General features: G+C 43.9%; 1 protein-coding gene and 1 long non-coding RNA gene across 7 annotated transcripts in view; one reads left to right on the top strand and one right to left on the bottom strand.

Moving 5' to 3' along the window:
* Positions 1-20,447, top strand: part of ERC1 (ELKS/RAB6-interacting/CAST family member 1) — a 539,371-nt gene that overhangs the window by 55,647 nt on the left and 463,277 nt on the right. The gene's annotated exons all lie outside the window — the stretch shown is intronic.
* LOC109296226 overlaps positions 5,601-20,447 on the bottom strand; it is a 22,101-nt gene continuing 7,254 nt past the window's right edge. Inside the window, exon 3 of the long non-coding RNA XR_002096926.1 lies at positions 5,601-5,611. This is a non-coding gene — a long non-coding RNA (uncharacterized LOC109296226). The remainder of the gene's footprint in view (positions 5,612-20,447) is intronic.

Raw genomic sequence — 20,447 nt, forward strand, 5'->3', positions numbered from 1 at the left:
AAAGGGTAGGGAGACAGGCACAGACATGGGGGGTAGGGGGTAGGGTATAGGATCCCCCCCACACATACATCCTGTATTCCCCCTCATGTTTCCCCCTGCTGCATGCTCCCTTCCCTGCCAAATCAGCCTTCCTGGTCTAAGGCAGAGAGCAGATCAGCTCTGGCTTCAACCCTGAACCTGAGGCCAAAGCTGGAGTTGAGCTGCCACCTGTCCCAGGCTCATACTCATATCTAGGATGAGGGTTTTTTCTCCATGCACATTGGGGGGGGGGACCTTGTCTTGGATTGGAGTAAATATGGTATACTATACTCCTTTTTTGTTTATTTGTATTGTCACCATAGACTACATAAATGTAGCATCAGTTTTTGTTGTTCTGATTTTGATTTTTTTTTTTTTTTAATAGGAAAGTAAGTGTGGGAGAGTGGAGGGCAGAGGAAAGATGGATGTGCATTTGCTAGAAATCTCTGTGGTGTTACTGCACTGGTGATATACAGTACATTAAAATCTATATGAAATGAACATTCCAGTTGCTGAACTAAGGACTTAGAATTTAGGAGATGCCAGAATAAAGGCTTCCTATACATTCTTAATTAAACCCCATTGGCATATGAATTTTGATACTTGTTTTTAATTATGTACTTGTATACTATTTTCAGTGGGTCTGTGTCATGTTAAGTTCACAGGACAGATAGAGCTTATTAAATGGATAATTTCTATATTTTTTGACCTCACTTGATTTGTCTATTGCCCAAAACCTTGACTTGTTGGCATCCCGGTGTGGATGGCAGGGGAGTCGTGAGGGGCCCTATCCTTGCTGTGGTAGCACAGCCATGGTCCCTTACCCATTATCCGCCCCACAGTGCGCGTGCCCACCACAGAGCCTGGGCTCCTCGCAGCAGTCAGCAGGGAGGCTGCAGGCAGCTGCACCAGGGTCTGCAGAGCCCCAGCCTGGCTTATTGCTGGCAGGTGCTTGCATGCCTCAAGGTGAACAGCAGAGAAGGGACTGCAGCTGCTCTGCCACGACAAGGATTGGGCCCCTCATGACTCCCCCGCTGTCCGCTGTGCCTATAGGAGTAGGCAATAGGGGTGCACCGATAAAGATTTTCTTGACCGATACCGATAGCTGATTATATTAACCAGCCATGTTGGCCAATATGATCTGATAACCAATTTGTTTACTTGTGACACTGGAGACTGCTGGAGCACATAAAAAAAAAAGGTTGATTTATATCAGTACTTTAAAATGTACTGACATAAACCCTTTTTCTTTGATGTGCTCCAGCAGTCTTCAGCATCACATGCATCAGCGTCCCAGTGCTTTAAAATGGCAGTGGAGTCACTTGAATTAAAGTTAATTGAATGAGCTTTAGTTCAAGCACTGCCACCACCATTTTTAAGTGTGGGGATGCTTTCAAGCGGGGCAGAGCTGAGTGGGGTGAGGGCGGATGCGGGCTGCCTACTGTGGACTTGGGGATCTCTGTTCTGCTGCCTTTGCCCCGGGAGTCCTGCACTGCCCGTGTCCCCTGCCTGTCTCACAGTGGGAGGCACAACTTGCCACCCTCACTGCTACCGGGTCGGCAGGGGGCACATGGCCGGCGCATGACTCCCAGGGCAAAGGCAGCAAAGCAGAGAGCCCCAAGCCCACAGTGGGCAGCCCGTATCTGCCCCGTGTACAGATCTGAGGGGGCACATGCTCCTCATGCCTCCCCGGGGGGATGTGCACAGTGGCAAGGAGCCGCCTCCCCACCCCACAGCCCCCGGATGAGCTATCTGTGGCTCTGAGCAGTGCCCCCAGTCCCTCCCCTGCCTAACTCCCTCCCTCACCATGGGGGCCTTGATCTGCACCCCAACATCCCTTCCCTCCCCCATACTTCTTCTCCTGCATATACTTACCTGCAGGGAGCTGCTGTCCATGTTGCCTGACTGTTTTCCTGGCCATATCCATGTGTGTGGCTGTGCACATGCACACAGCGCCCCCTGTGTCTCAGTCCTGGCAGCTCCAAGTAGGCCTCCTTGCAGGCTAGAAAGCTGCCCTCCTTCAAGGGGAAACTTGCCATTTCCTGAGGGAACCCAGAGATCCAGGGGCCCTTGCCAGAAAGCATAATTACAGCAAAAGCTTTGTTATCTGGCATCCGTGGGGAATAAGGGGTGCTGGTTAAAAAAATATGCTGGTTAATTGAGAGCCCTGAACAGGCGTCTTTGCCTGTTTGGGCCGCCACTTCTCCTGTCACGTCCGGGGCATCGCCGCCCCTCCTGCAGGCCCCGAGGGACAGGGAAGCGGGACCCGTGCAGCCTGCCACGGTGTGCACTTCCAGTTTCGCTTTTATCTTACAAGCCGGCATGCCAGTTAATAGAGCATGCCGGCTTGTAAGGTGCCAGTTAAGGCAGCTTTTACTGTAATTATATTTATCAGAGAACATATCGGGTATAACAGCCAAAAAAAGCCAACAGCCGGTAATGTAAATTTCTTTTTTATTGGTGCCGATCTGATATGCAACCAAAATATTGGTGGACTCAGGTAGGCAACCCTCAAGGTGCACATGCCATGCTCTCTCATAGGTGATGGGGGTTGCCTACTCATAGTCTACTGCATTATTTTACAATGCACCATCCAAACCATAAATTGAATGCAGATTTGTTTCTTCATGTTCTGTCAGTGTATACTGAATGAAAGGGATCCTATATCAAACTGTGAACATGTAGTTAGACTCTGTCACAATACATGTGCACAAGTGGACAGAATTAATGTTTTATAAGCAACCTTGGTTTTAGTATTTCCTAAATTTGAGTGCTTAGCTCTTCCACTTGAATGTTCTTTTAATGTGATTTTTTTTGGATTTCCTAATGAAAAAAATCACTAAAAATATATCATACGGAGCCATATTGACCCTGAATCAGTGGGCCTGAAACCTTTAGAACCACAGCATAGACTGTCTCGGTATACAAAAGTATAGTACAACACAGGCTTAAAGAGAGAGGTCTTGTTTCCTTCAAAGTTCAGCAGCTAGAACTCTAGTTTTGGCAGCAGAAGCTTGTATGCTTGCACGCATGGCTTCTTCTGTTGGTGGCTGTAGCCTTTATTTCTTTTGGCAACATTATACAACCTCTCTTAATGACAGAGGCAGTAGATGCACGTAAACATTCTTTTGTTTCTGGTGGTTTTAGCACACCTCCAGCAGCAATACAGTAATTCTACTGAAGCTCTGGACACCAGCTTGCAATCTACTGGTCAAAATTAAAACTATGGAAGTCCATCCTACCATTTTGGAAACCTTCCTTCCCTGGCAACACCTATATGAGTGTGTGCATGTGTGAGCACACATGTGTAAAAGTCAGAGATGGAATTAGCATATTGATGATGGAAACAGGCTTGCAAGCAAGTCCTATGGCCCTGCCTGTGGCCTGAGGGAGGCTTTGGATCTCAGGGTTTGGGGTGAAAGAACTGGTTGATCACAGTTCTGTGGCAAAAGGAAAACTGCTGCATTTACAATGAGAACATGACAGTGAGAAACAGCAGGTAGTGCTCAGCCCAGCAAAAGACCCTGAGCTAGCATGCCCCGTGCCCCCAAGTAATTTTTATTACAATATGAGTTGTGAAAAATACCCCCCTGAGTGTTTGGGAGATTCCCCTGTGCCATGTGCTGCCTTAAAGAAATTATATCATACTCAGTTTTAGGTGGGGGGACCCCACCATAACCCCTTTCTAACCAAGGATACCTCTGAGGAGAGTGTTCGGGAATCTGGGGATGGTGACAGTCTGTCTGATGAGGAGGAACAGGCGGTGGATGGGAACCTTGACCCTGAAACTCCCAGATGCCATCTACTGTTTTATGGCCAGGCCACCCAAAGGGAAGAGCAGTGATTGTGTTGCAGAACATTTACTGGCCTAGAACTTTTGAAGCATATGAACTTTTGAATCCATTCAGAGGGAGAATCAGTACTAGATCCTGCTCCGTTCATTTTTAAAGGAGGGAGAGATGTGATAGACTGTGCATTTTATGATAACATTTCTGTGTTCATGTTACAGTATGGTTGCGCATCTCCATTTCCCTTGACTAACTTATACAGGAGGAAGACTAGGTTAAAGAGTCTGTGAAGTTAGAGTTCCTGGTCTACTAACAGAAGACATGTCCTTCTACAAGGACTTGAATGGTCTTTTTGACACATCAACAAGGGGGGCAGTGGACTTCTGTGTAAGCTGAAGGAGATAAGTTTGACATGGGCATGGCTGTATAAACAAGCAGAGGGTCTGCCTGGCAGAAGTGTGTGTGGACAGAGACTAGTGGAGCAGTTTTAGGGACCCTGGCTGTGTGGCCTGTGAAGGGACTGCTGAGGGTGCTCAGGGCCATGCAGGTTGGATTGGCTTGGAGGCAGAGGGACTGCTTAACCCTTTGCAGGGGGCAGATAATCTTTAGGTGGGTGGCCTCTGCCTCAGGACATGCTTCTGTTGAAGAGGAGCTCTCTGTTTTGCTGCTTGGAACTTTGGGTTGCACTTGATCTCTCCAATAAGTGATTAAAGTCCCTCTCTCATGAGTTGAATTGGAAGCTAGCTTCTTGAGTCAGGGCCACAGACACCCAGGAAGGTTTGGGGACTGAAAGGCCAAGGTCTCAGAGTGGGAAGAAGGAAAGGCTTTCTCCTTCCCCCTCTTCCCCCCACAGAAGCCATGCCCAGGATTGCTTTAGGAGGCACTCAGAAACCAGACAATGCCACAGAGGTCCCAAGTGAGCCCCCTCCATTCCCCCCCCAGGGACTCCATGACAGATAGACAGTAAGGAGCTTATGGCCCCCTCTGGATGTTATTTTTGCAGTGCTACAAAATATACAGCACTACAAAAAATAAAGAGCTGTGGGCAGGCTGACATTACAGATACCTGGCTGGAGTGTGACAAATGCATGGTGCCCAGCCAGGAGGTGATAGAAGCAAACTGGGGAGTTGCTTTTTGCACCTGGGACTGCCTGCACATCCTTTAAAATTCAGGTCTTTAAAGAGGCTCAGGGCAGCTTAAAATATGAACCTGATCAATTATTTTAAAAAAAGATAAAATATTAATATAAAATATAACGGAACAGACTTCCCAGGTAATGCCCCCAGACCTAACCCTTTCTGCTGAAAGTCTGCTTGGATAAAAGGGTCTTACAGTGCTTCGTGAAGATGTCTAAGCTTTGGGCTGACAGACCACAAGGGGGAGGGAGTTGCAGAGCTGAGGAGTGACTATACCAAGAATATCCTCCCACATACTTCTGCCAAGTACAACTGGTGCACAGATGGTATTTGCAGGATGTTGTTCACAGCCCACCCTCGGGATTGTGATGTAACGTAAGGGAAGCTGGTCCCTTTGATATGTAGTTCCCTGACTGTTTAGGTCCTTAATACGTTAAAACCAGCACCTCTATACTTGTGCTGAGAAAGCTACTGAAAGCATTGCAGACTAGAGCACTGGAGTAATTTGCTTCTGTCAACCTACCCCATCAAGGTGGGCTACCACACTGAGCACCAGGCTTCATGGCAGTCCTCAAAGGCAGCTCATCTAGAGTGCATTGCAGTAGGCTAGAGTTACAAAAGCATGGACATTGGTGAAAAAATCTGAATATGAAAGAAAGGGTCATAGCCTTCTCACTACATGGAGTTGACCTTCTAGCCACAGCTGTAATCTGAGCATGGATCCTAGTTTTCCATGATAAAAAACCCCCAAAATTCTCTGATTAAGAAACCCTAACAATCTGCATTTTTCCACAGCGAGCCCCCCCTCAACAACACTGATTGGCTGAAGGGCCCTGCCCCTTGCCGCTTATTGGCCAAGAGGGCTGTTGTTCATGTGACCTCATCTCTGATTGATGGAAATGGGCAGGGCAGCATGACAGGCAGCCCTCCCAGCCAATTGGTACAGAGGGAGGAGGAGGGAGGGGGTGCCACCATCTAGGCAGTTTAATGGCGTGCCTGCAGCTTCTCCCCACTGGCAGGCTGCTGCAGCTGCTGAGAGAACCTCTGTCTTCCACTGGGGAGCCAGCATTTTATTTTTAATACAGGTTTTTTTTCCCCCCAGTGATTCTGAAGAGTCTCTGTAAAAATGCAAATTCTGTGTTTGTCTGCATTTTTCCATGGCAAACAGATTTCTAGGTTCCCTCCTGATGAGCATCCAAAAGATACTAACCTGATTGAGAAAAAGGAGGTTGACCCCTGTCAATGATGGGTGTGCCTATACCCCACAGATCATGAGGTCTGCCAGTTGCTATCACCTTCATCTTGTCTGGATTTAGCTTCGGTTGGTTCACTTGTATCCAGTTCCCAGCTCATATCCAGGCACCGAGACTGCAGGGCCTGAGTTGAATGAAAAGACGAGAAAGTTGGGTGTCTTTAATGTAATCTAAGATGGCACCTCTCTCCGACTTTCCATATGATCCTACCCAGTGGCCTCAGGTAAATGCTGACAAAGAGGGCTGACATAGTCCATGCTTATGCAGTGCAGGAGCGTATTTGGCATGCATTAGCTTCAAAACGGATTTTTAGGGGTTGTTGTAGATGAACAACTGAAAGTTCTCCCAGGGTGGGATGCTGTGGCATAAAGAAATAACACTGATACTTTTTATGTCAAGGAAATAATGGTATTTTTCTAATTAGAAGTATGTGTTTTGTTTTCCTTCGAACTCTGGAGTCATTCAAAAAGTGTTTGGATGCTGCTTACCTTGCTGGGATCATTTGACCCCAGCGGACTTCCTGCCTCTGGCAGGGGGCTGGACTCGATGATCTCTTGCAGCTTATAATTGAGTCAGCGTGTAATTGGGTCCTTGACAGTCCTGCCTGTTTTACTTGTAATTTTTTTATGCACGCAATTAAAAAAAAAAAATTCACTGCAGTTTCTATTGAAGTATTTTAGTGCATTTAATTTTTCTGTCCTTTTCTTTTCTTGGTTATTTCATTCTTTTGTGGGAGTTTGTAAGGGCAATAGCAGTTCAGCTGACCTATAGTCAGGAGAAAAAAAATCTGTTTCCCCAAAATTGAACCTGAAAATGTGGGCTCAACTTTATAACAATATGGTACAGGACAGTACCGAAAAGGGTCCGTTTTCGATTGGATTTTATGCCCATGTCTACCCCAGGTCTTCCACTAAGGAAATAAGTCCCACTTTAGGTAAGCTAAGCACCTAGTGAGTGGCTCTGTGTCACTCCCATTCTGACCCTTGAGAGACCACCTGGCTGCTGCTCTCTCTGCATGGTTGAAGAAAAGAGGGAGTCCATCCATATTACTTCATGCCTCTGGATCTACCCCAATGGTTCTAGCAGAATTTGGATATTCTGTCTTCAATACCATAGCCAAAGTCCAGTCTGTCCTGAGACAGGCTTTAATGATTTTTCTTATTTCTTTTTTACTTGGTTTGTGTATCTTGCTCTCAAGAGCGTGTCTCTGGGGTATATAAAATGGATCAAAATGAATTTTCCATTTCTAAAATTTTGTTTTGGTTTATTTTTAGTTTGATTATATTTCCATTTTTATCTTAATTGGCTTGGTCCAGTTAGCTTTTTAACCACTTTAACTGCACTGTTTAGTAAACCATCTTTTTGCTTTTTTTTTCTAAGGCAGTACTTTCATCTTCTTGGGTCAAAATGTACTTTTAGGGCACTACTTTCATTTTCTCAGGTTAAATTTTTCTTTTATCCTTCCTTCCTATTGTATGGATGGTCTCCCTGGAATTTTTCATCCCTTGATTTGATTCAGGAGTTTCTCAGCATTTTTTTTATATCCTCCAACTAGTTGCCAATTCTTGTGGGGCAATTATTTTTTTGCATGCCTCCTTTTCTTCCATAAAGTTTTATTATAGTTTTCCTGATATCATTTTTTCTGCTCTTCCATTGTTATCCACTGTCAGATCTTCCATTCTAAGGGTTTTACATTTTTTTTGGTAACGAAATCCAGAAGTTTTGATAGATATGTTTCCCTGCACTAGGTCTTCACTTTTCTGTTTCTGCATTGTCATTAACTTAATTTTAAAGATGTCTGTGGCCAGGGTATGATGGTGTCCCCTTTGTGCTATAATTCTCTGTTTGACTTAAAAACAGGAGATGCCACAAATTGGAACAAATAAAAAGGAAGGTCCACAGGGCTAGATGCTACAGCTTGTGGAAGGACTGAGCACATACATGTGATAGAGCGAGGGTGTCAAATTCATTTGACCTTGTGTGTGGGATCCATCAGACCATGGGCCTTCTCACAAGTTCTCAATTCAGTGATTGTAAAGGAAGAAGGACAAGTGGCAGCGGTGTTAATTCCCTGGGTTCTGGAGCTGCACTTCGGCAGCTGCAGTGACAGGCCCCACAGCCTGAATCTTGACAAAACTCCCTTTTTTATCCCATAGAATTGGTGGTTTAAGGCAATTTTTTTAAAGGCAGCATAAGTATGCTTGCTTATTTTCCATTTTATCCTTTGAAGGGTATTGGTCTCTGTATTTTTAGTAAAAAAATATTAGAAGTAATAAACTACAGTAACACTAGTTTTAAGTTTTTATCTTTTGCATAGTTGGAATAGGACTTGCAACTTCATTTAGTGTTGAGTCATGTCTAGAGGTGTTTTGGGGAGGTTACTGAAAAAAAAAGTGTTGTGTTGGGTCTGATAGCCTGTTGCTGATTGGTGAATAATTTTTAGCAGCTGTTAGCACTGTTCTGTCTGTATTGTACTTCTGTGTTCGCTGTAATTTTTAGACTTGTTGGTAAAATCCCAGGTACTTTTCTGTTGAAGTTATTAGTGACTGAACTGTTCCAAATTTGGTTTTTGAAATATAATTTTTGAGGCTTCTTTCATGTCTGTGTCATACTGTATGAACACAAGTAATTTCACTCTGGACCAGGTTATTGCTTTTGACAGAATCAAAGGAATGTGATGGTTTGACCAAGCAAACACAAAGGGGCAGAGTTGTGAACTGTATAAAAATTAGAAAAAAGTTAAGTCAGGCTATCTCTGGAAGGGCACCTCCCCATTCCTTGGAAATATGCTACTGGGGGACATGTTACCAGATCTGACTTCATTTGCTGTTTTTTATCTGTGATGTGTGAAGGAAAACAATGTCAGTTGTATGTAAAGATTTCTGGATGCAATTGAAACTTAACTGGCTGCTGATTTGAACAAAACCTGTCTAACTCTTCTTCCTATCCTTTTTTATGGACTATGTTCCTATAATATTAGTTTCATAGTTGTTAGGGGCTGGCAGATCATCAGGTCCAGCTTCTCTGCACTTGGGCAGGAAAGACTGCTGGGATCAGATGATCCCAGCAAGATGGGCATCAAGATGTTTCTTTCTTTACAGTTGTTTTTAATAATGTAATGGCATTTGATAATTGCTCTGGACTATATTTTTATTAGTATTCTATGTATGTATTGTTAGAATGAAAATATGACTCTCATATGGAAGGGGTGTGTGTGTGTATTTTTTTTTCTTCCCCTTCAAGTACTGTTAGGGCTATTTCGCCTTCCTTTAGATATTAAGCTTAGAATTGTTTCTTTCTTCAAAATGTTTCCAGTCTTAATGCTGAGTTAATTTATCCTTTAGCGAATTTCCATATTCCTGTTCTGCATCTGAGTCTCATTGCCTCAAATTAAAAACCATTGGAGTGGTTATGGCGGAGCACCATCGGGGTGCTCACCACTTAGTGGGCTGTGGCAGGCAACGGTTGAGCCTGCATGGGAAGCAGCAGGGAGATCTCTCCCAGTAGCCATTTTAAGGGGGCTGGTGTGTGGAAGAGCACCTTTGGTGTCTGCCACTTTAAACCTGAGAGCAGGCAGCTGGCAGGTGTGGGCCAACCCTTATGAGGTGGCCATTTTAGATCAAGGCTCTCAGGGCTGAGGCAGCAGTCTGCTGCAAGCAGCCAAAGAACAACACCTGGCTGAGCTGCTGCTCACAACACCTTGGAGGTAAGGGCAGGAGCAGTGGGGATGGCAGGAGGTTCCTGGTCCTGGGTATGACAGAAAACTGCACCCTGCTGGAGAAGGATGGCCTGGTGGGGCTGCTCATTGTGGGGAGCTCCTCAGAAATGCTAGGCCAGTTGCCTTTCCAGTGAAAGGCAGGTAGGGGCACCTTAAAACCCCAGACCCCATACCCTGGTGCATTACCTGGTAGTAGGAACCAAGAAAGTGAGCCCATGTGAGAGGGAGAGGGCGAGCTGTGTGAGAGGCTAGGCAAAACCCTTGATTGGTCAATGCTGGGGCTAGGACCGGGATAGTCAAAAGGGCTAGAGTGGCCACCGCGAGGGACACCCAGAGCCAGGGGGCTTGGGGTTCTGACTGGCTTTGAGGTGGGCCAGGGCCTGTGTGGCCAAAGGTCCCAGAGGCGAGAGGGAAAGAGGTCCAGGGAGCTGACAGCCCTGCATGATGGCAGGGATTGAGTCTGCCTGATTAGGAAGGATCCAGTGGGGTTTGAACACCAGACTTTGGGGCCCAGTGTGGGGCTGAAGCCACATAGTGGATGCCATCTGTGAGGCATGGGACACAAGGGGAGGTTGGAGTTGTGTACAGTGCCCCTGGCATGGGGGCAGTAAAATAGGCAGCCTCTTGCATTTTACATCAGTCTTTTATAAGTTGTGGCAGGCAAGCCTGGGTGGACTGCCCTACTTAGACAGGTGGGGAGGCCAGTGCTGAGGTGGCCCCAAGATTGCCCCCCCGTCAAAGTGATGGTTTGGGGGTTTGGTGTTTTTTTGGGGACAATTACAACATCTGTTAGGGTAGACTTTGGGTGTGGAATGCTGAGTATGTGAACAGGAGCAGCAAATAATTAACCAGGCTGTAGTTGAGTAAGAGTTAAGATTTCTTCACTTGGGAAACTGAGTGGCATAGCTGTAATGCAATAAGCTATTCTACTGCAGCTATTCAAGAATAGCTTCTGGTGCAGACATGGTATTTTGGAATTAAAGTGACTATTCCAGAATAGTTAACCCACTTTCCGTTGGTCGAATTTCCCAGTGTAGATGAAGCCTTAAAGTATGTTAGTTTTGTGTAGGTTGGATAGTTCTGAAGGTGAGTATGAAAACTGGCTGATGAAAACCAGAAGAGAGCTTCAAAAGATGTGATAATTAAGGCGAAAGAACTTAAATAAGACATTAGTTGATACTGGGTTGTGCAGCAGTGAGTACTTTTCTGCATCTTGAAGGTTATCCATACCTTATATATTTATTCATTCTAAAAAGCAGTGGTAACTTTAGACTTTCTTGGCTGATACCTTTTGAGGCATCTCTAAACTTTTGGAGCATCTGACACGTAACCTGGTTTACTAGGCATGTTAGAGATTATCAGAATTATTTGGATACTACCTATTTGGAATATAGGAGGGAAATGTTGCTAGAAGTGGAAGAATTCTTAGGGAGGTCAATACAACTTGTAGACATATTGTAGTAACAGTGCATCAATATATCAGTTGGCTATCAGATCAGCACCGATAAAAGGAGAAATGACGTGATCAACTGTCAGCTTTTTTGGCCATTGTAGCCGATAATTATGGCTGGGTGCCTGGAGCACCCTGGTGAGCTACACCACCAGCCTGAGCCCACAGCAGACTACAGTTTCTGGTGAGCAGTGGGAGGAGGAGGGGGTGCCAGGGAGCCATCACAGCTCTGCAACAAAGGGACCATTACCAGCTCCTGCTGCCGCTGCCATGGCAATGCTGCACGCGCCTGGGACTGCTATGGAAATGTTGGGCTGTGTGTGGGTGGGGTGAGGCATCGTGTGAGTGGCATTCTGCTTTATTGGGTGCCTTTGCAAAAGTGGCTTCTTCCTGGCGGCCACGGGAGCTTGGCTGCGTAGGGCTTGCCAGTGCTGAGGCAGCACCGCGTTCTGGGGCTCAAATGTGCCTGGCCCTGCTGTCTGCACGAGGGTCCACCCTGCCTACCCAGGGATGGCAGCACAAGGTGTGCAGGGAGCAGGACTGTGGGTAGGAGCCGTGGGTGAAGGAATGACGTGCATGGGAATAAGGCGGTCACTGCCTTCTTTATTGAGGGCCGGAGCAGGCAGGAGCCGTGTATGTGTTAAATGCAAAACAAAAAAAGGTTTATTTATGTCAGTAGCTTAAAATGCCTTGCACTATTACTACACATCGGTTATCAGATCGGCATTGGCTGATATGATTGGTTAATCATTGGCTCTCAGTATCGGCCAAGAAAATCGTTGTCGGAGCACCCCTACATTGTAGTTCACCATTAATTTATTTGCCCTTGCGTCTGACCTCTTTCAGAGTTCTCAGAGAAATATTGTTGTCCGAGGCTGCGTGAAAAATAGAAAAACAGTGAAAAAATTCTTAGCCTATATAAGTCTCAAAACTTATTTTTAAGAATGAGCAATGTGTACCTAGGGTTAAACCTTCTGGGTATTTGCTGTCAAGCTTCTAGAAAAATCAGATCTGTGCTTGAAGCTGCTGCTGAGCTTACAGATGCCAGATTCCTCTAGCTACAGCAACTGCTATTAACATTGTTCCAGTGGTTGACTCCACACAACAGCCAAGTCATAGAGCCATTTTTTAAAGGTACAGAACAGATTGATTTGCTAGACTAATTAACCTAGATGTAGAGTGCAAACAGTGCTCTTTTTAATAGCTATATGTAAAATCTCAATTCCATGCCATAAAATGATAGTGTACACATATCTTAAAGCAAAATTGTAACCATCGGGCCCCTTGCCTTCCAGAAAATTGTTCTTGGGGAAAGTATGAATGATCCAAGAGTGGGTGTTTCCCAGTCTTATCATCCTCTGTCAATTTAGAGGAGATCCAGGAACAAAACACACTTGTGGACTGACATTGAGCACTGAACAGCAAAAGCAGGATTTATGAATGGAAGTGTAGGCAGCTGTTAACTTTACATCATCAGATCTAGATTTCAGAGCAAATGGATATAATTCACAATGTCACATTAGATTAGAATTTCTAATAGAACTTGGAATAAATTATATAGCCTGAGTTTGACTAATGGGGGAATTGACCATTTACATTTCATCAAGGACAAATCTAAGCTTTAGCCCAAATGAGACTCCGATGCTGAAAGCAAAACCAAAGAAGAAAAAAGAAACTGTTGCAGTAGTCCAAAACAGCAAACAAAATGCAGAGGAATGTCCTTAGACCCGCGATTATCAACCAGGGTGTCACAACACTTTGGGGTGCCTTCACATTTTTTCAAGGTTGCTGTGTGTTAGATGTACCAACACGATTCACAACATAAACCCAGAGATTTCAAAGAGGAATCCGTAGTGTCAAACACTTTCTGGTCTGGTATGGACTTTGACAAACTGTTTTATTATTTTTCTGTTGTCCAAAAAACAAGTGAAAGCAAAGAGCTGGCGTTTTCTGAGGGATGTCTTGAATCTATTGAGGGGTTCCTTGAGTCCAAAAAATGTTGATAGCCACTGCCTTAGACACTCACTATAACAGCAAAATGTAAAGTCTTATGGTTTTGATAATTGTCCTGTTTTCTTAAATAAGTTAAATGAATTTTTTGTTAAACAACATGGGCAGTGATCAGAACCCCCCCATCTACTCTCCGGTTTAACTAGGAGACAGAATTGATGTGCTCTAATAGAAACAAGCCTTTTGGAGAAGGACTTCAGTATGGGTCTTGAAAAGAGCCTTCTGGAGCACATGGCTTTTGCCTCACTTCTTGTGATTGCTGTGAGTCTTTTAGTTAATGAGCATCTAATTCATTTGTGTTCTGATTTTTCCAGTGTAAAAGCATTTTCTTAGTTTACCACTAAAGTGGTGGTCTGACAGGTTACCTGCTGGGTCTTCACTTGGCATCTGCAACACCAGATGGTCACTGTGATATTACATTTCAGAATGCCCTTTTGCTAAGATGTTGGTAATCTTCTGAAGACTCTTCTAGTGAGGTAGATTTATCTCCTTAGATTTGTGCTCCTTCAGCTTCTGATCCTATATTTATTTAAAGTTCTTGAGAATTTTTCCACGGACTTCAAAATGAGCTGAGGCATACTCTTAGTCAGCCACTATATGTAAGGTAACCTGTGGTAACATGATAATTTGTATATTTTATATACGTAGGTATGGAAATACGTAGGTACCTAGAGTTTTATCAATAGAGAGTCTTATTGCGAGTGGAAATGGAGCAGTGAGCTGCAAAATCCTGCAGTCAGTCAAGTAGTTAATCTCTTAAAACCAGGTTGACTAAAAGATCCCACAATCATTAATACTAAGTAACTGCTTATAAACAAAGGAATCTCCTGGAGTTCTCTTTGCCAGTTATGCATTTTGGCAAGTCAGAATATTTCTGTGACAGCTATTCCCTTCACACAAGGCTTTGTGATGTTGAAGCGGTCAGGGAAGTAAGGCTCACAAGCTCTATTTCAGTTCAGAGAAACATTCTTCAAGTGTGTACCCCTCTTCTAATGGAGGGTCAGAGACTCACTGATTTTTGCAGCACCAAATTTCTGCACATATTACTGATATTAGGACTCCCTAATAATATGGCTAACTTTGATCGTTTATCTGTACAGTGCCCATGAATGGTGTGGTGGAGGGATTGAGGGACTTCTGGTGGGAGGATAAGGAGATGCAGTAGATGGTAGGGAGAGGAAGCAGTCAGGACAATAACAAACATATTGGATATACTAGCCAATATTGGTATGGAAGTTGAGGTCTTTCTGATCTGTAGTTGCCCCTCAAGGAAATCTTAGCATATAAAAGGAAGCAGCAGTGTTTTTGGGTACAGTGCCAAAAACACCTGCAATCTCAACTTGTAAGATGTTGGCAGCAGGGGAGCCGCAAGAAGCCTAATCCTTGTTGTGGCGCTGCAGCCCCAGTCCTTTCCCAGATGTCTGATCCAAGGCACACATGTACCTGCCAGCAGCAGTGAGCCAAACTGGGGCTTTGCAAACCCTAGGCAGCCACTTGTAGCCTCCTAGTTGCCTGCCACAGGCTGCCCGGGCTCTGGGCAAATCCCTGATGCCCGTCACAGATTCTGGGCTGCTCACAGCAGGTGGCGGGGAGGCTGCAAGCAGCTGCACCAGGATCCGTAGAGCCCTGGCCTGGCTAGTTGCCAGTGGCGGGTGAACATGTGCCTCGAGGAAGACAGTGGGGAAGGGGCAGGCCTGCACTGCCACAACAAGAATTGGGCCCCTTGTGTCTCCCCTACCATCTGCCCCGAGGTGTGCGTGCCAAGAAAAATGCCTTCAGATGTCATGCTGTGGCATGCGTGCTGGGGGTTGCCTACCCTGGCATGTAATTTGTCTCCCACTTAAAGAGAATGTGTTGACATTTCTTAATAAGGATATTTTCCCACTTAAAGAAGGGTGGAGGGCATATTCTGCTCAGGATGAACCTTTGTTTTGCATGTACTTCAGATGCATCTGATATTTTAAATTGTTCATGGTAGAGTCTAGCCTCACAAAGGAGCCACCTTTAGTTTGTAATATATTAGCAGATGTTATCTTTTAGTCTCTGTATACCCTTGCATTGTGGCTTTAGTAAACTTAAAAAGAAATTAGCATGCGAAAAGGTTGTTTTTTTCCCTCCCTTCAATCCATCAAATGGAAAGAGATGATACGTTAAATTAGCTCCTATTACCAGTGACACTTGTGATAAACAACTTACAACTCTTTGGTTACACTTGTCTAGTTACTACCTGAAAAAATCGCTTACCTCTTAAAAAGCAGGTCAGGAGAAAAAAAAAGAAGATGGGAGCACTGTATGTGCACAATTAGGCCCCTTCTACATGTTGCATTTATGCTGTGATTAACATGTTTAATGCACCATAAAATGGGGAATGGGCCATAAAAATTGTTCCACGTATAATGTAGATTGTTTTTATTGCTCATTTGTATGGCGCCTTAAATATAAGATGGCCAGTGACCAACGATCAGCTGATTGTCAGCCCAACAGGGACTTTAAACCCTGCATGGGGCAACATTGGTTGGGCTGCCCAGCACTGGGAGCAAAGGCTCCAAGCTTTTTGCTTCCCTTGTCAAGCCTTTAAACCCTGTGCAGAGTAGCACTGGCTGGGTAGCCTGGTGCAGTGAGTAGAGGCTTCTGGTGGGGGAACAAAGGCTTCCCTCCACTGGGGACTTTTAAACCCCATGCCAAACAGCTCTCACTGGGTAGCTTGGCATGGGGGGCTCATGGCAGAGTGAAACAGAGACCCCACTCCCAGGGAATTTAAGCCCTGCACTGGGCAGCTCTGGTCAGCTGGGTCTGGGACTGCAGCTGACTGTTGGCCCAGTGGGAAACACACTGGGGCTGGTTCCAGACCCCAGTTCTCACTGGACTGACTTGGCAGTCAAGGCCCCCAGTGCAGTCCCATGGCCAAGTTTACAATCAGCTGATTGTTGGGCACTTGACTTCCAACTTGCAAGTGTGCAGGGTAAGCCAGGGATGGTGCTCCCAGGGTCCTCCTGCACTGGCAAATATGGCACAACTTGGATCTGATCCCAAAATTGCATGTCCTGCCATGCATGTGTGGCCTGGCAGGAGGAGCAATTGATGGGATTAGGGATCAAATCTCATCATGCCTTTAAATGTCTGTCAGCGGCCTTAGAAACCTAAAATGTCATCTTAAACGAAAAGAAAATCTAGTAAACGCTCTTCTGTAACTTTCTCTAAGTCTTGAAGTTGTATCTTCTCTCTTTGCATTGCTTCTGTTTTGCTCCTCCACCCATATGGGAGTGCATGTATACACTTAACAGAATTCCAACTTCACCATTCTGATTTGTGTTTCAGTAAACTGATCATTTTAAACCCACCTTCTCCCCAGTGGGTTAGTTCAGCTTGTTATTTGCTTATCTGGTATGTTTTTGAACTTCAGTAGATATCTTTTGATTTGCTAGAGCTTTATAAACAGTTTGTATGACATATCTATTCTTTTCATCTCCTGATTACAGCTTAATAAATGTTTCAATTTTAAAATAGCTTCAGAGGAAGGAAACAGAATCAGAAGTTTGGTATTCTTTAAGCTTTGCTGTTCCAATACACACTTGTAATATGAGTTTTTGGAATGCTGTTTCTTGGGGGGAGGGTTTTAAGGCAGCAGTGGGTAATACTATCTTGAGGGTTGCTAACTTTTATATGAGCACACTCTAAAATTAAAGCTTTAGTTTATAAAACAAATTTAAGTGTTTGGTTATGTGCACATGTAAATTCAGAGCAGTATGACTGCATATTTGGTATGTAGAAGTTATTTGACTTAGCTAGAAATACTGTGCATCTAAGCGGGACCTGAAACCTGGATCTCTGGTTTTGTTATTTAAGCATAATGCATAATTTATATTTAAAAGGACATTTCAACTAGTGTTTATGAATAGTTGCTTAAAATGTTTAGTATTAGGCTGCTGTTCCTTATAGTTTGTAGCATTATCTGCATTCAATTTTTGCAAACTCTCCTAAGAGACACTTTTTGCTAGCTTCCATCATCTTCTGCATTCAGTGTCAGTGGGTCTTTCCTATGTGGAGGTAGGGCAGTGTGGCAATTATTTACTGATGTTGTACTGGACCTTGAGCATACAAATGGCAAAGTCAGGCCTGTTAGCTTGCATAAGAATAGAGACAGTGTCACTTATTGGGTGGAGTGGAGGCCTTTCAGGAAGAAGAGGAAGACTTGGTTGTGGAGAAAAAAAATACAAGGATTTTTCAACCCTTTGTCCATATCGCTGATAACAGTAGTCATTAATTAATTAACAAATCTTTCACAGGGGCTTACGCTGTCAAGGATCCTTTTCCTTATTTACAAGGTGTTTGGATTTTTCTGTTCACCTGCTCTGTTAGAATCTGGTCTGGAGATGTTGACTGGTTGTTGCTGCCTTATTTTGGCATGTATAAGTTGTTAGCTGCACCTTGGGAATAGGGGAGGTGAATGTGCTTCTAGGGAGAGTTGAAGGTCTAGTACAGTGGTGCTCAACCTTTTGGCCCTGTGGATCCAGATGAGTGGACCAGGGCTGAGCTGTGGAACAGAGAATGGGCCTTGGAGCCTGGCACTACCCTCTTCCTCCCCTGTACACTGAGATTGGGCCCTGAGGGCCTGGCACTGTCTCTTCCCCTTCTCTCATGCTAGGAAATAGGTCTTGGGGTCCTGATGCTTTCCCTGCTGGGCCCTGCACACTGGGATCAGGTGCTGGTTTCAGCATGTAGGCCCAGGGCTTCCCATAGGTCCCAAAATTTGGCGGTGAAGCAGCAGTGCTGCTGCTCTCTTGCTGCCACATTTCCAGACCAGTGGGGAGTCCCATGGGCTGAATCTCGCCCACAGGCTAGAGGTTGAGCACCCTGGTCTAGTAGTTTTTTAGGGAAACCTGAGACAAGTTAAGTAAAAGAAGCTTAGGTGAAAACCTTTACATTGTTGTTGCTGGATTGCCAGTAAAGCCAGACCTTGGAAGAAGGGTTAAAGTTGTACATTGTCAGGGTGTAGATCAGTGATTCTCAACCGTGGTGCCATGAGATCCTTTTAAAGTTGTTGTGGAATGTTGGGTGCTATTAGCTGTTAGATGTGAAAACACCTACATGATTCACAAGATAAACCCAGAGATTTCAAATAGGAATCCGTAGCAGCAGAAATATTTCTGACCTTTTATGGTCTTTCTTAGTTCTTTGCAACAGAAGGCATTGCTCTGTTGTTTTTCCATAATCAAAAAATGAGTGAAAGCTAAGAGCTGGCATTGTCTGTGTGGTGTCTTGAATCTAAAAAGGTTTAGAACCAGTGGTGTAGATGGTGACTAAGAAGGGTAGGTGTCTTACCTGCTGACACCCTCCTGCCATTTCACAAAAGAAAATTCTTTAGTAACTGGGTGAGAGTAAGGAGCTTCATTTGTCATATCTAGAGGTTTATTTACCTCAACTCCAAAAATCATTCTCTAATGCTTTGGCTTTCATCTTCTTTCAGTGTGCCATCACCAGCCTGCCCCTAAAATAAGGTTTTTTTAAGATTCAGAGGATGAAGTACAACTTACAGACCCGATGAATGAGTTCTTAATAAGGACCAGGAATATTTACTTAGGAATTCCTCTTTGTTCGACATATATTTCTGTCCAAAAATTGTGGATTTGGCTTATTCACTCTCAAATCCCAGATACCCTTTTTTTTTAAAAAAGACCAGTCAAACTATATATTGGCATCTTCAGGAATTTAGAGGAAAAAAATTGTTCCTAATGTGTTTCTTTTCCAATTATGTCCTGTTCAAATAAAAAATGATTTATCATACATTCAAAGGTGTCCCTCTAGTATCATTTAGATAGGAAAGAGGGGAAAAGTGGTCACCAGGGCTAGGGACAGACATTCAAAAAGCCAGAGGGGTCTGGGACACAAGTTCCATAACCTGGTTTGACCCAAATCAGTTAAGTCTGATACTACATTCAATTAGGTTGATCTTAAACCAGTTTCGGCCATTTTGAAACTGGTAAATGTGCACTTGAACTTATGTTCTGTTACAGGTTTAAACTAGTTTCTGATCACTTAAACCAGTTTATGTATAACTTCTGTCCCTAGCCTAGAAAGATAAACTTTAAGTGGCAATCAATTCTCAGCTGCTCCCTATTTATCATAGGCATCTCAATTGACCCTCAGTGGATTGGAAAAAGTGTGTCTGGATCAAGATTCTTCTCCCCCTCTTCTCAGCAGCCAGAAAAGAAATATTTTGAAGGATTGTTTGAAAGAATATTTTGAAAGTTACTAGTATTTTATAATTATGTTTTGCCTTTCTAAAATTGTCTGTTTCAGTTGGAGAATATAATTGTAACTTCTTAAAAGAAACAAAAAGAAATTAGTGTAGCTGCTCATTTGTGGTTCATTGTCAAAGGTATTGTCAGTGAAAACAATCTTATAAACAGAAAAAGGCAAACACCAGTTGCCTAGCAGAGGGTATAATAAGATAAATAATTACAGCAAAAACAAGTGGTTTTTTAGGACAAGTGTGATCCTTAATAGTGATTTCATTGTATGTGTCTGAGAGGCACAATGTTTGTTCATTTATTATCAGTGATTGCTGGAAAGGAGAAGAGTTTTTTACATAATTGGATTGAAACAGAACAGCTGCTCTTGGTTGAACGAGGCAAGAGATGTAGAATCATCTTTCATTACAGTGGATCTGGAAGACTAGAATATTACTTCATGAATGAGGAGGGGCATTTATAAGTTGATAGAAACAGAAACTTGGTCTTTGGATCACAGAAATGGTTGGCCTGCAGTTGAAGTGATGGTGAATCATTGCTGGTCTTAGTGCTAAGAAGGAGGGGAAAACAAATGCGTTGGGCCACCAGCCATTGACAGCAGAGAATGAATCACAAATACTTACATTGTAAGGGAAATGATTCAAATGCAGTGCAAGCGTTAAACTCTTAAAAAAAAAAAAAAAATCAAATCAGATGTTCCAGTAAAGCTGGCTGATTCATAGGAAAATGATTTTTATGCTTTATGAAGAATTCAGGTGGCATTCAGTCTTATTTCAATCAGTTTTGCCTAAATATTACTCATATGTTGTACCATTCATTTAT

This window comes from Gavialis gangeticus, unplaced genomic scaffold (assembly GCF_001723915.1).
Source record: "Gavialis gangeticus isolate Ggan-Ray unplaced genomic scaffold, GavGan_comp1, whole genome shotgun sequence".
NCBI lineage: Eukaryota > Metazoa > Chordata > Crocodylia > Gavialidae > Gavialis > Gavialis gangeticus.